The sequence below is a fragment of the Nicotiana tabacum genome, chromosome 15 (genome assembly GCF_000715075.1).
Source record: "Nicotiana tabacum cultivar K326 chromosome 15, ASM71507v2, whole genome shotgun sequence".
Taxonomy (NCBI): domain Eukaryota; kingdom Viridiplantae; phylum Streptophyta; class Magnoliopsida; order Solanales; family Solanaceae; genus Nicotiana; species Nicotiana tabacum.
In genome coordinates this window covers 79,692,245-79,706,597 of record NC_134094.1, presented here as the reverse complement: position 1 = coordinate 79,706,597, position 14,353 = coordinate 79,692,245, and the positions used below count along the sequence as shown (strand labels likewise).

Genomic DNA, 14,353 nt, shown 5'->3' with positions numbered 1-14,353 from the left:
AATTGTTGTGTCTTCAGAGGGAAGCCAAATGAAGATCCAGATACACATCTAATAGACTTCGAGGAGATTATGAACACCTTCCAATACAATGGTGTGTCACAAGATGCAGTGTATTTAAGGGCATTCCCTTTCATACTCAAAGATGATGCAAAGAAGTGGCTTAGAAGCTTGCCCCAGGGATCAATTAAAACATGGGAGGAGATGACCAGAAAATTTCTTGATATATATTTTTCCTCATCTAAGATGGGCAAGTTTAGAAGAGAAATCATAACTTCTATCAGAAAGAGACTGAAACTGTGTTTGAAGCATGGGAGAGGTTCAAGGAATAAATTCGAAAGTGTCAACATAGCGAAATTGAACTCTGGATGCAACTCTAGGATTTTTGGGATGGTTTGACACCAGCCTCACTAAGAACATTGAGTAATGCAGCTGGAAGGCCCTTTGATGAAAAAGAAACCAGAGGAGATAGTCACTATTCTCGATGAATTGTCTGAAGATACAAATCAGTGGCCCTCTGAAAGTGCTGAAAGAAGACGGGCGAATGGTGTTCACCAGGTTGATGCTAACACATCTGTGCAGGTACAGCTTGATGCCATGGACAAAGAGATAAGGAAGCTGACCTTAGCTTCTATACAAAGTGAGAATAACACAACTTGTTATATATGTGGAAGAGGGCACCCTACGCATGAGTGTCAAGCCTCAACTGAGGAAGTAAATGTTGTGGGGAATTACAACTTCAATGCAATGGGTCCGAAGCACCACGATTTTTCATGGAGATCACCTGGGGGTACTGTAAATACATGGCAACAAAACAACTCCAGATTCTAGGGACAAGGAGCTCCAAGCTTCCAAAATCAGCAAAGGCAGCAGTTTCAACCAACAATCCAATCAGCCTGGGTTAGAAGATCTGATGAAGTCCTTTATTGTCAAGACAGATGGGAGGTTAGATGCTTATGGTTCAGCTATCAAGGAACTTGGCACAGGGCTACAAAACTTGGAGAAACAAGTGGGACAAATTGCCACCATATTGTCTGAAAGGATCCCAGGTACTTTGCCAGCTGTTACTAAAAGAAACCCCAAGGAGACGGTAAATGATGTAACTCTGAGAAGTGAAAAAGTAGTGAAAGAGCCCACCCCTATCCAAAAAGAGGTGGGACTTGAAAACGAAAGTAGGGAGCAGCTGAAAAATGAAGTTGATAAGAAGAAGAAAGGCAAGAAGGGAATTGAGAAAAAGAAGAAGGAAGAGAATTCAAGAAGGGATGAATCTAATGAGAGCGAGCATATCCCTATTTTACCTTTTCCCCAAAATCTTTATAGAGAGAAGCTGGACAAGCAATTTGAGAGATTTCTATATATGCTGAAACAAATTAATGTAAATTTGTCATTCACAGAAGTTCTCTCCCAAATGCCAGCTTATGCAAAATTCTTGAAGGAAATCCTGACAAAGAAGAGAAAGATAGTAGAAACATCAGTAGTCAAGCTCAGAGAGCATTGTAGTTCAATCTTGCAAAACAAACTCCCATAAAAGTGTGGAGATCCAGGGAGTTTTATTATACCTTGCTCTTTAGGCACTCTTAATTTTGATAAGTCTTTGTGTGATTCTGGTGCGTCAATTAATTTAATGCCTTTGTCTATTTACAGAAAACTGGATAATGAGCTTGGAGAGATAAGGTCTGCACCAATATCTTTGCAGCTGGCAGACCAAACAACTATAATACCCGAGGGGATAGTGGAAGATATCTTAGTTCGGGTAGATAAGTGCGTATTTCCAGTTGACTTTATACTGGTGAAGATGGAGGAGAGCAAGGAGATACCCCTAATCTTAGGAAGACCATTCTTAGCAATGGGTAGAGCAATTTTAGATATACATGATAGAAAAGTCATGCTTAGAGTGGGTGAAGAGATTGTGACGTTCGAGTAGAAAGTGAACGGTTCGAAAGAAAAGGTTGCAATGAGTGGAAACGATAAGTGTGGGTTATACCCCAAGAAGGCTGAGAAGAAGTTGTCTACATGGATGTGTGCATTGGTTCGGACGCGTGGAAGAGAGCCCGACTTCAACTCAGACCCCGACTGAAAATTCAGGAAAGTTTCCTTTACCTTATGCTTTTAATTGTGTGTCATGAGGACATGCTACAATTTAAAGTGTGGGGTGGGGAAATTGTATGTTGTATGTATCTGTGTTAGTAATTTAGTTTTATTTTTTTAGTAGTGAGAGATAGAAAAATGAGAAAAACCATAAAAAATTTAAATTTTAAATTTTTTCCGACAATGGATATCATTCGACAGGTCTCTTAAGGGATTAAAGTAGAAAGAAAAAGATTAAAAAAAATATTTTATTTTGTTAGGTAGTGTAATAATTACCCCTTAGTTTTTCTTTATGCCGGGGTTCTTTTTCAAGGTTTTTGTTTGAACTGGGTGTAGTTAGTATTTGGTTTTGTAGAATAGTAGAGAACCTTGTCCTGTGTTTTGAATTGAAAACAATATCTTGTGACTCTATTATACCTTGAGAATAGTGAGTGTTGTAGTTGTGACACATAGGCTCAGTTTTTTACTCTTGTATAAGTACCTTAAATTGTATGATCTTAACTTTGCTTAACTGCTTTTGACTATAGTGTCTTGATAGTCCGATCCTGAGTGAGTTATGTGCCATGTGTGTGTGAGGTTTTTCGTATTATGTGCATTGCATTTGATGTCTAGAACTTGCCCCGTGTGTTTGCAAAGTGAAATAGTAATTTTATTCAGTCTTGGAAGTGATAAAGGCGTTTTTTTGTTGAGCCAATTATATGTTATTACCCACCTAATTGTTATGTATCTTAGTTAGCCCCATTGAGCCTGTAATCTTGTTTCTTTGGCAACCACATTACAAGCCCTACCCATTTATTTGAATTGGTCATCTATTTGAACCTTGTACCTCTTTTGAGCACTTGAATTTGTTATGAACTTTGTAAAAGTTGAAGTGTGGGGTGATTGGTTTGGCTTTGGAGTGGAACTACTTAAATAAGGAGAACGGTGCACTATTTTGACAAATTGAGAGCCACTTGAATTGAAAAAGAAAGAAAAAAAATAGTTGTATTGTTGTGAAAAATATTCATTGATAAATGGTAGCTTTTAATGTAATTATGCTTAAATAAGTGGGAGTTAATGTATAATGATGTTGAGGTGGAGTAGGGTTTGACATACGTGTGGTGTTTTGAATGTTAAATTGTATGTACTAAAGTGCTTAGGGAGGTGTAGTCACTATTATATCTAAATGTATACTACTCGTCTCGCAGCCTACATTACAACCAATTAAATCCCTACTTGATCCTTGACTGAATGAGCTCGACTAGTTGAGTAGTACACTACGGGCAAGCCTATGGTTCATATTTTGTGGCATATGAATGTTATTTCTGAGAGTGAGTGAATTTTTTCTATATTGAGTTCCTGATTGTTATTAAATTTGATGGTGTGTGGAACTACTCTCTATTGTGGTGAGGGCACTTGATTCATGAAGGAAAGGTAATGTCATTGGCCTCTGTGTTAGAGTAAGTGAGCGGGTTATAAATAATATGGGGTTCTTTCGAGTCAAATCTTGAGGCTAGGATGTTACGATGTTGTGCTTAATCTATTTTAATTATTATTGGTGTGGTGAGTTATGAGAGTTTCTAATTAAGGTTGTGTCTATATAAAGTGTGGTTTGATTACTCGAGGACGAGCAATGGTTTAAGTGTGGGGTGTTGATGGTAGGTTATAATCTTGTATTTTAGTAGCTTATTACACTCTAATTTACTGCACTTTAATTGAGTTTGAGTTTTAATCGCTAATGTTTTGCACTAATTATGTGTATTATGCCTTGTAGGAGTGATTCCGAGCTATGTAGATGTTATGGAATAAATTTGAGTGATTTGGAGCTTTGAAGTCTGAGTAAACTCCCAAGGGAATAAGACGGGATCGCATTCGAGGGTCGAGAACCACGTCGGGATAGCTAAAAAGCAAGAAAAATCCGTACTCAGAGAAAGTCCCACAGTCGCGGCGCGTGGCGCGCCGCGGCTGCCCAATTTTCCTAAAGTCTATCATAACAAGCTCTCTGAAGTTTTCCACAACTGCCCCGCGTGGCGCGTCGCCCCATTCGGCGTGCTTGTGCAATTTTAACAGAGTTATTATCCCAGTTCGCGCAGGAAAAGGTTTTTTCATTTGGGCCCGACCCTACTTAGTATAAATACATGTAAAAATATTATTTTATGGACTTTTGACACATCTAAGACCAGAGGAAGCCAAGGAAGAGGTGGAGAAGCAAAAGCTCAAGGATTTCATCATCCAATCCTCATTCCAGACAAGAGTTTTCATCATTTTATGTTTTCCTTTAACTTAAACATTGTTATGATGAATTACTCCTTATCCATGGAGTAGTTCTCTTTAGGGTTCGATGTATTTGGTGTCTTGATACTTGTTTGTGGATAATTAACTCTAGTTTTTATGTATTGACTCGTTTTGGATGTTTTAACCGTTGCATCTATATTCACTTGTTCGTGTAATCGAGAGAGGCATAACTTGTGATATTGTTGCATTATATTTTGTTGGCAGAAGTCATTAATTCTTCTTAGTAATCGGAAGAGGCTAGTTGAATTGTTGATTAAACTTAGGAGGATAATCGAGAGAGGTTCTCATAAAAGCCAATCCACTATAAATTCTTGCATATCTTCACGTGCTTAAAATTGGTTCATCTTGTGAGGTTGAGACTTAATCGAGAGAGGAGTTTCTACTGATTAATTGAACTAATAACCAAGTGAATTCGAGAGACTCACTTGAACATTTAAAGTGAATTATCTAGAGTTAAATCCCAAACATTTGTCTTGCACCTATCCTATTAACCCTATCTTCTCCCTATTGATAACTTCCTTTGCTCAATACTTACGTTGATTGTCATTAGTCGATAGTTTATACTCTTAGTAAATTTTAGTTTAAATCACATAAATCTCCATTGTTGATCATCCTGGATAGAAATATAGATACAAACTACGATAATACTATTTAACTCCAATCCCTGTGGATACGATATTATAATTTACTATATTCTACTAGCGAGCATATTTTAGTGTGTGTTTTGTGCTCGTCAAGGTTCTTTCCGGGCAAGACTTTTGGTTTGGCACTCTGTGTGTGTTGGTTGAGTTGGAGGGATTCAGTTCTGATGACTTAATTATGTGCAAATGGGTTTCGAAGAGTTTACGATAGTTTTGACCACGACTTGAGGTTGATGTATTCTACGGGCATGGAAAGTTTGTTGCATATTGTGATTCTCTCCTAAATTGAGTTAAGTGGAGGATTTTTGTCTGATAAAGTGTTTATGAGGTGGACCATCCTACTTGTGATTCTAATTTGATAATGAAATTCTCGTATTTTCATATAATAGCATGATAGATTCGGTGAGGTGAGTGGGACTGAGATTGAATGGTCAAGGTTGCAGTTTAGTTTTGAAAGAAAGGTCATGAGTTCCAGAAAATTTCAAGTGACTAAGAGAATAATAGCACTATCTTATATCGCCAAAGAAGGGTGTGGGTTGTAGAAGACGCATTGTGTATTTATTTGCATATGCTTGACTAGTACTGTAGAAATTTCATAGTTGGTCACCGTTGAGGTTCAGGTTTGCTATTCAATGCGGTAGATTTATGGAAGTATGTCTCTTGAGGTGACTGTGTATGCATGACGTGGAAGTCATTGGAGTTGGAGAGTTAGAGATTAGGTATAGAGATTCTTGTATTCTTGAGGTTTAGAGATTGGATTATCTTAGAGGTAGACTATACCTTTAGTTGCAGACTGGGAAAGTGCGTTAAGGGTTAGACAACTAATTGTATGTGTGATGGATAGGTCAATGTGGACCTTTGAAAAGCTATTCACCAATTTCGGAATGATTTGAATCGGTTTGGGGGCATATTGGTAGGCCTAACGATAATGTGTATTGTACACTGGATTGGAGGTGCTTACTCAGCACATCATTTAATATGGGTGTGTCATAGGGTAGAATTAATGTTATTCATGCCCTGATCTATTTCATGTGCTACCCTCTCATGCTATGATGAGTTGTGAGACTACTTGATATTCACACTTGTGTTTTGATCCTGATTAGGCCTTGTGGCGGTATATGAGCCTTGATGACTCTTGAGATGTTGATTTGCTTATTGCACCTTAGTCGTTCTTACCCTTTCCATGGTGTATTATACTATACGTCTCTCCATGATTATGTCTATGCACTTTAAGTGCTTGTTGTTGATACACGTGTGTTTGGTGAGTATGAGAATTTGTCATGACCCAAAATCCACCTAGTCATGATGGCACATAACCCAACCCGCTAGGTAAGCCGAACAATAGTCTACACCACTCTAAGGAAATAATAAAAATCAATAAGTGAAATAACTGAATTTTCATGCAATAACCCAAGAATTGGTAGTATAAGTCATGCGCTAATAAGACTTAAATTTACAAAGCTAGAATGAAAATAAATACAATATTTGTCTAGAATGTATATAAATAGAATTCGAATCTAAAATTACTAAGGAAAAGTGGTAGTTATATCTGGAAGGCAGGTAAATCTTCGATGCCAGCTCCCGTCATCCACAACATCTCAACTCCAAAATCTGTACACAAGGTGTAGAAGTATAGTATGAGTACAATCGACCCCATGTACTCAGCAAGTACCATAACTAACCTCGACGAGGTAATAGTGGAAAGAATTATGAATGATACTCGCCAAATAACTTATATAGTTCATAACTCCAACAAGTATAAAACAATAATATGATCAAGTCATGAATCACAGATATAACCACCTTGGTGCACACAATAACTTAACGGACTCTTCTCAGTCAACAATCTAGCATATAAACAAGGTATGCAAATAAATTGGGTAAACAACCAAGAAAATTGCAAATAAAGATGAAATGCAGTAACCAAATCAAACACTGGCCAGTCTTTCCTTAGAGATATCATAACCGACCAAATCACTGATCAGCTTTCCTCATACTGTGTGTACACCATCAAGAGAGAAGCATAAGAGGGTGACCCTAGGGTTGTGGATCCATATCCACACGCTGCACAGAATACTCGCGTGCTACACGGACAACTCACGTGTCAATAATATATCAACTGCATGGATAACTCACGTGTTGCACGGATAATTCACGTGCCAATAACAATAATATCTCGGATCTACACGGCGTGGTCACGTGGTCATAATCATAATCCTCATGGCATGGTCATGTGTTGATAATCATAATCCACACAACGTGGTCATGTGCTAATAATCATAATACGTATGGCGTGGTCACGTGCTCATAATTATAATTTGCAAGGCGTGTTCATGTGCTCATAATCATAATCTGCACTGCATGGTCACGTGCTAATAATCATAATCTGCACGGCGTGGTCACATGCTCATAACCACAATCTACACGGTGTGGTCACATGCTAATAATCACAATCCACACGGTGTGGTCACGTGTTACCAGTTGAATCCATATCGCACAGAAAGAAAATATACAAGAATGCATGTACACAATCAATGAATATAAAATTTCATACTCCTGAACTAGTATAAGTGACATGCTAAGGTGTATGCATGTGCAAAGTGTGCTGCCACAGCTCAAATCAGGCAATTACATCATGAAAGTATAAATTATCAGGTTCAATCAGGAGATTAACCTCTACGTAAGCTCAAACATGGTTCAAATAGCTCACAAATAGGGGTACAAATATAAGAAACATCACATCATGAAGCTTATAGATTAATTCAAACAATATTGTAGCTTAAGTAATATCCCGAGCATGAATAACACCCTGGTGTACGCACATTGTCGCGCCCCAAAACCAAGGAGCGCGACTGGTGCTCAACCGAGTGAACCCGACCGAGCAAGCCTGTTAGATTTTCTTCTACCCAAACTCATCCACGAATGAAGATAATACTTAATTTCATTTATTAGACAAAAACGTGATCATGTCTACAATACCAATTCATTACCAATAGTTTTCATCATTTTTAAAGTCTCAATTCCACATATTTTTCATAATATGAAATGGAAATAGTAATTCAAATACAACATAGTGAGTTTGACTTCCCAACACCAATATACAATCCACACTATGTCTACGGAGCCTCTATAAAAAAATAAGAGTACAATGAAAATGCCGGCAACAAGGCCCCGGCTATACCTCAAACAGAATACACAAAGAACAAAAGATACATGACCCTAGGATGAAGTGGGGCTCACCAAGTCAGCTGGGAAGAAGGTGTACTACTATCACTGATTAATATCTCCTGATGTGGAACCACCTGCATCTATTTAAAGATGCAGCTCCCCAGGCAAAAGGGACGTTAGTACTATTGAATAGTACTAGTATGAAAACCAAACACCAATTTAAGAATTCAGAAACACAATATGAATATGATGAATCAGGGCGACAATAGAATAGTATAAATAACCATTTAAACCAGATCAAGCTTATTAAGAGCTGTCAATAACACTTATGGGATTTAAGATGAGATCCTCTGTAACCATCTTTATACAAAGCGGCCCCGCCGCCTCACCCGATGTATGTAGGTGGAGGTGTAAGTACAATACCACAACTCTACTCAAACAGACCCGCCACCTCACCCCAATGTATGCGGGTGGATGTATAACCACAGTACCAAGAACCTACATAAAGCGGCTATGCCTCCTCACCCCAATGTATGCGGGTGGAAATGCATCGACAATACCAATACCAACACAAAGTGGCTATGCCGCCTCACCCCAATATATATATGGGGGTGGTGGTGCCACAACATACCAAAACTATACACAAAGCGGTCGTACCGCCTCACCCCAATATATGCGGGTGGAGATGCAGTCCCACAATACCATAATCCCTACACAAAGTGATCATGCCGCCTCACCCCAATATATGTGGGTGGAGGTGCATCACAATCCCAATCTCTATAGAACTTGGCATAATAACTTTCACATAAATCACTACTTGAAATTATGACATGTGGATACACAATCCATAGTTTGGAACACATCATCAATTTATAATGCAATATGATAAGAGCATTGAAACATGAATTGAACATATATCTTTATCACAAAACTTATCGGAATACTCGATTTGTAATCAACATCTTGGAACTTACAAGGATAATGGGAATTCCAATTCTTAAAGAAGAGTTTAGCCAACATACCTCACTTGAGCTTCCTTACACTCTAAATGTTCCGGAATTCTTAGCAACTTCAATCTAGTTTTTGAAATATAACAAATTGAACCAAAATTTGGAAGATGATCATGGTTCTAGCTCATTTGAGCATTTTATCAAATACTAGGTGTGCATTAAGGTTTTAAGGTCCTTTTATGGAGGATTCCATCATCCCACAACCTAATATTTACCATTTGTAGCTCAACAATCTTCCTACACCATTTGATAACACATTCATGTAAAACAAACAACTCTCATGCCCAAAAATTATCTTGCTAATTACCCATTTCTAGATAAAATTCGAAATTGAGGGTTAGGGTGTAGAATCTTACCTCTAGGATGAAGACCTAGTGAGCTTCCCTTCTTAATCTTGCAAAACTTGGGCAAGAATTGAAGAACAATTATTGAAGAACACCTTATCACTCTAGGGCACTCTCTCTCACTCTAAAATGTCAGATTATTGCTCAAAAATGGCCCAAAGAGTGTATTTAACGAAATAAGGTTGGGTTTTAAAATCCAAAAATGAAGCTTCGGAACAGGTTCTGGGATTTCATATGCGATCGCATAATCAATTTGCGGACCGCATATCGGTCGCATAATTGCCGACCAAAACGACCAAAAATCTGTCTGTGTCTGCGGTCACTATGCGGACCGCATAAGTGTTATGCGGTGCATTATGCGACCGCATAACAGTTATGCAGTCGCATAGTCGACCGCATAATTGCTTCCAGACTGACCCTCTCCTTCCCCACTTCTGCGGCCATTATGCGGCCCGCAGAGTGATTCTGCGGTCGCATAATGGATCGCAGAAACATATTTTTCTGCCAAAAATTTTCCTTTACTTTTCGGTGCATTGTTCAACCCAAAAATTTCTATAATACTCAACACGTAAAACCAACTCAGCACCACGAAACATTAGTTTTCTTTTGCAAAAATTTACGGGGCCTTACATTCTCCCCCACTTAGGATCATTCATCCTCGAATGAGGGTCAAATATTTGTTATTAGCATCTTATGCCACTCAGTTTTCATACCACACACCAGTAGCCCCAAATTTAAACTAACTACCTAAATTTCCAAAAATTTTGCCATACCACTTTCACGGATGCAATTTCTTTGTTTCTCAACTTTCGGACTTGCCGATCAATAATAGAAACTGGAATCTCTTCATAAGTCAATTCTTCATTAACTTCAATAGTTTCAATCGGAACAATGAGTGTTGGATCTCTAACTACTTTCTTCAACATAGACACATGAAACACCGGGTGTACTAATGACATCTCAGGTGGTAGCTCAAGCTTGTACGCCACCTCACCGATCCTCTGAATGATTTTGTACGGTCCGACATACCTCGGACTCAATTTCCCTTTCTTACCAAAATCTCATTACACCCTTCATGGGGGAAACTTTCAGGAATACCCAATCATTTTCTTTGAACTCCAAATCCCTATGACGAACATCCGAATAGGATTTATGACGACTCTGAGCAGTCTTCAACCGCTCCTTAATGAGTTTAAATTTTTCCATGGCCTGATGCACGAGGTCTGGCCCTATCCCCAATTTCAAACCACCCAATGGCAGATCTACATCTCCTACCATATAAAAGCTTCGAACGGTGTCATTTGAATGCTAGCATGGTAGCTATTCTTGTATGCAAATTCTATAAGTGGTAAATGTTCATCCCAGCTACCTTTGAAGTCTAGAACACAAGCACGTAACATATCCTCAAGAGTCTAAATAGTCCGCTTTACCTGCCCGTCAGTCTGCGGGTGAAAGACTGTACTAAGATTCACCTGATTGCCCAAACCTTGCTGAAATTTCTTCCAGAAATTAGCAGTGAATTGTGCTCCCCTATCAGAAATGATGGAGACTGGGGTGCCATGCAACCTGACTATTTCTTTGTTATACGACTGAGCATATTGTTCCGCTGTATCGGTAGCCTTAACCGGCAAGAAGTGTGATGATTTTGTGAGCCGATCCACAATCACCCAAATTGAGTCAAACTTGCGTAGAGTGCATGGTAATCCTACCACAAAATCCATATTAATCATTTCCCACTTCCACATTGGAATTTCTATGTTCTGTGCCAACCCACCGGGCCTTTGGTGTGTGGCCTTCACTTGCTAACAATTCGGACATCTTTCCACAAAATCCGCCACATTCCTCTTCATATCATTCCACCAATAGACTTCCTTAAGATCATGATACATTTTTGTAGAACCTGGGTGCACGGAATACCTAAAAGTGTGAGCCTTTCACGGAGACCGTCCATGTTTGGAACACATAGTCGTCCTTGGTACCTTAGTGTACCATCATCCATGCCAAGAGAAAAGGCCATGGTCTTATGTTTATGAATCCCCTCTTTCAATTGCACCAACAATGGATCGTTGTATTGCTTCTCTTTGACTTCCACAACAAGCGATGATTCAGCCCTATTTTGCATAATTACCCCTCCTTCACTAGAGTCCGCAAGACGAACTCCCAAACTATCCAATCGGTGAACTTCCTTGGCCAATGGCCTTTGATATGCCTCCAAGTGAGACAAACTACCCATGAATTTCCGGTAAGAGCATCTGCCACAACATTGGCCTTTCCCGGATGATATAGAATATTAATGTCGTAGTCCTTGAGTAACTCAAGCAATCTTCTATGCCTCAGATTCAACACCTTCTGCTTGAAAATATATTGAAGGCTCTTATAGTCCGTGAATACATCCACATGGATCCCATATAAATAATGACGCCAAATTTTCAATGCAAATACCACTGCCGCAAGTTCTAAATCATGTGTTGGATAATTCTTTTCATGATTCTTGAGTTACCTAGAAGCATAAGCTATAACCTTTCCATGTTACATTAATACACATCCAAGCCCGATTTTTGAATCTTCACAATATACGACAAATCCATCTATACCCTCTGGTAGAGTCAACACCGGTGCCGTAGTCAATCTTGCTTTCAATTCCTGGAAACTCTTTTCACAAGCATCTGATCATTAGAACTTAATTGTCTTCTGCGTCAATTTAGTCAATGGGGAGGCAAGAGTAGAAAACCCCTCCACAAACTTTCTGTAATATCCAGCTAAGCCTAAGAAACTGCGAATCTCTGTTGGAGTTGTCGGCCTTGGCCAATTTTTAATGGCAGAAATTTTCTGAGGATCAACCTTAATTCCCTCACTAGATACTACATCCCAAGAATATAATAGATTCAAGCCAAAATTCACACTTTGAAAACTTTGCATATAACTGGTGTTGATGTAGGGTTCGCAAAACTACCCTGAGATGATCGGCATGGTCTTCTCGACTTCGTGAATATTCAAGAATATCATCAATAAACACTATCACAAAGGAGTCGAGGTATGGCTTAAAAACTTGATTCATAAGATCCATGAAAGCTGCTGGGCCATTAGTTAGCCCAAAGGACATCACCAAAAATTCAAAGTGCCCATATCGGGTCTAAAACCTGTTTTCGGAATATCCCGCTCCCTGATCTTTAATTGGTGATACCCGGATCGTAAATCAATTTTGAAGAAGTACCTAGCACCTTGCAATTGGTCAAACAACTCATCTATCCTTGGAAGTGGGTACATATTTTTTATTGTTACCTTATTAAGATGCCGATAGTCAATACACATTCCCAGTGACCCATCTTTCTTCCTTACAAAAAGGACCGGTGTTCCCCAAGGCGACACACTCGGCCAGATGAAACCCTTTTCTAACAAGTCCTTCAGCTGCTCCTTTAGTTCCTTCAATTCTGCCGGTGCCATTCTATAGGGCGAAATAGATATAGGATGCATGTCTAGCATCACATCAATCCCAAAATCAATCTCCCTGTCTGGTAGGATCCTAGGGAGATCTTCCGGAAAGACTCCCGGAAATTCATTCACAACAGGCACGGACTCAAGTGTAGGTGCCTCAGCATCGGTGTCCATAACTCGGACCAAATGGTAAATACACCTCTTGTTGATCATTTTTGTGGCCTTAAGGTAAGAAATAAACCTACCCTTCGGCACTACATCATCACCCTTCCACTCAATAACTGGCTCGTTTGGAAATTCGAACCTAACAGTCCTGGTTCGGCAATCAAGCTTGGCAAAAGAAGAATAATGCCAGTCCATCCCCATTATCACATCAAAATCAACCATTCCCAGTTCAATGAGATCGGCCACGGTGTCCCGACCATGTAACGTGACAACACAATCCTTATAAACCCACGCGGCCAAAATAGACTCACCAACCGGAGTAGATACAGAGAACGACTCATGAAGCTGTTCTGGTTCTATTCCAAATTCCATAGCAACATAAGGTGTGACATATGACAAAGTGGAACCGGGATCAATTAGAGCATACACATCATGAGATTGGACAGTCAATATACCTGTGACAACATCTGGAGAAGCCTCTGATTCCCGATGCCTCTGCATAGCATAAAATCTGCTTGGTCCTCCCGAATTCTGTGCACCACCCCTAGCTACACCATGCCCTACTGGTGCTGGGGTGCCTTGAGCTGGAGGTGTTGTGGATGTAGTAGCTGCAGAATTAGTTGGCTGTGCCGCACCTCTGCCCATATTTCGGCAGGACGAGCGGCAATCTCTCTGAATGTGACCCCTCTCACCACACCCATAGCATATTGGTAGGTCCATGAAGCAGGAACCAAAGTGTATCCTCCCACACTTAGGGCATGGAAGCCTCTGCTGCTGAAACCTTCTGTCGGGCTGACCTTGCTGGTAAGGTCCCTTGTTGCCCTGACTGGGCCTAGATGACTGTGCACCCATCGAAGACTGGGCAAATGATTGGGATGGTCCTGATGACCTTCCCCTGAATGCCGACCTACCACCGCCACCAAAGGGAAGAACCACCAAAGTTTCCCGCGGACTGGGCCTTGCTGCTACTCTAACGCTCCATTCTATTATTCAATTTGCGGGTTTCTGTGGCTTGAGAAAATGCCACCATCTTACCATAGTTCATATCGGAATTCAAGGCTGCTGTAAAGGCCTCATTGATAACCAAGGGGATAAGGCCCTGAACAGACCGGTGCACTCTAGCCTCCATAGTGGGAAACATGTGAATAGCATACTTGGACAGGCGCGCAAACTCTATATGGTACTCTCACACATTCATACTACCCTGCTTCAGGCTTTCAAACTCAGTGGC

The 14,353-nt window shown here is 39.9% G+C and overlaps 1 non-coding gene across 1 annotated transcript; it reads right to left on the bottom strand.

Moving 5' to 3' along the window:
• Positions 1–249: 249 nt before the first annotated feature.
• LOC142169977 (small nucleolar RNA R71) lies at positions 250–355 on the bottom strand. The gene has a single exon (XR_012699596.1). It is a non-coding gene; the product is annotated as a small nucleolar RNA R71 (small nucleolar RNA).
• Positions 356–14,353: the final 13,998 nt, after the last annotated feature.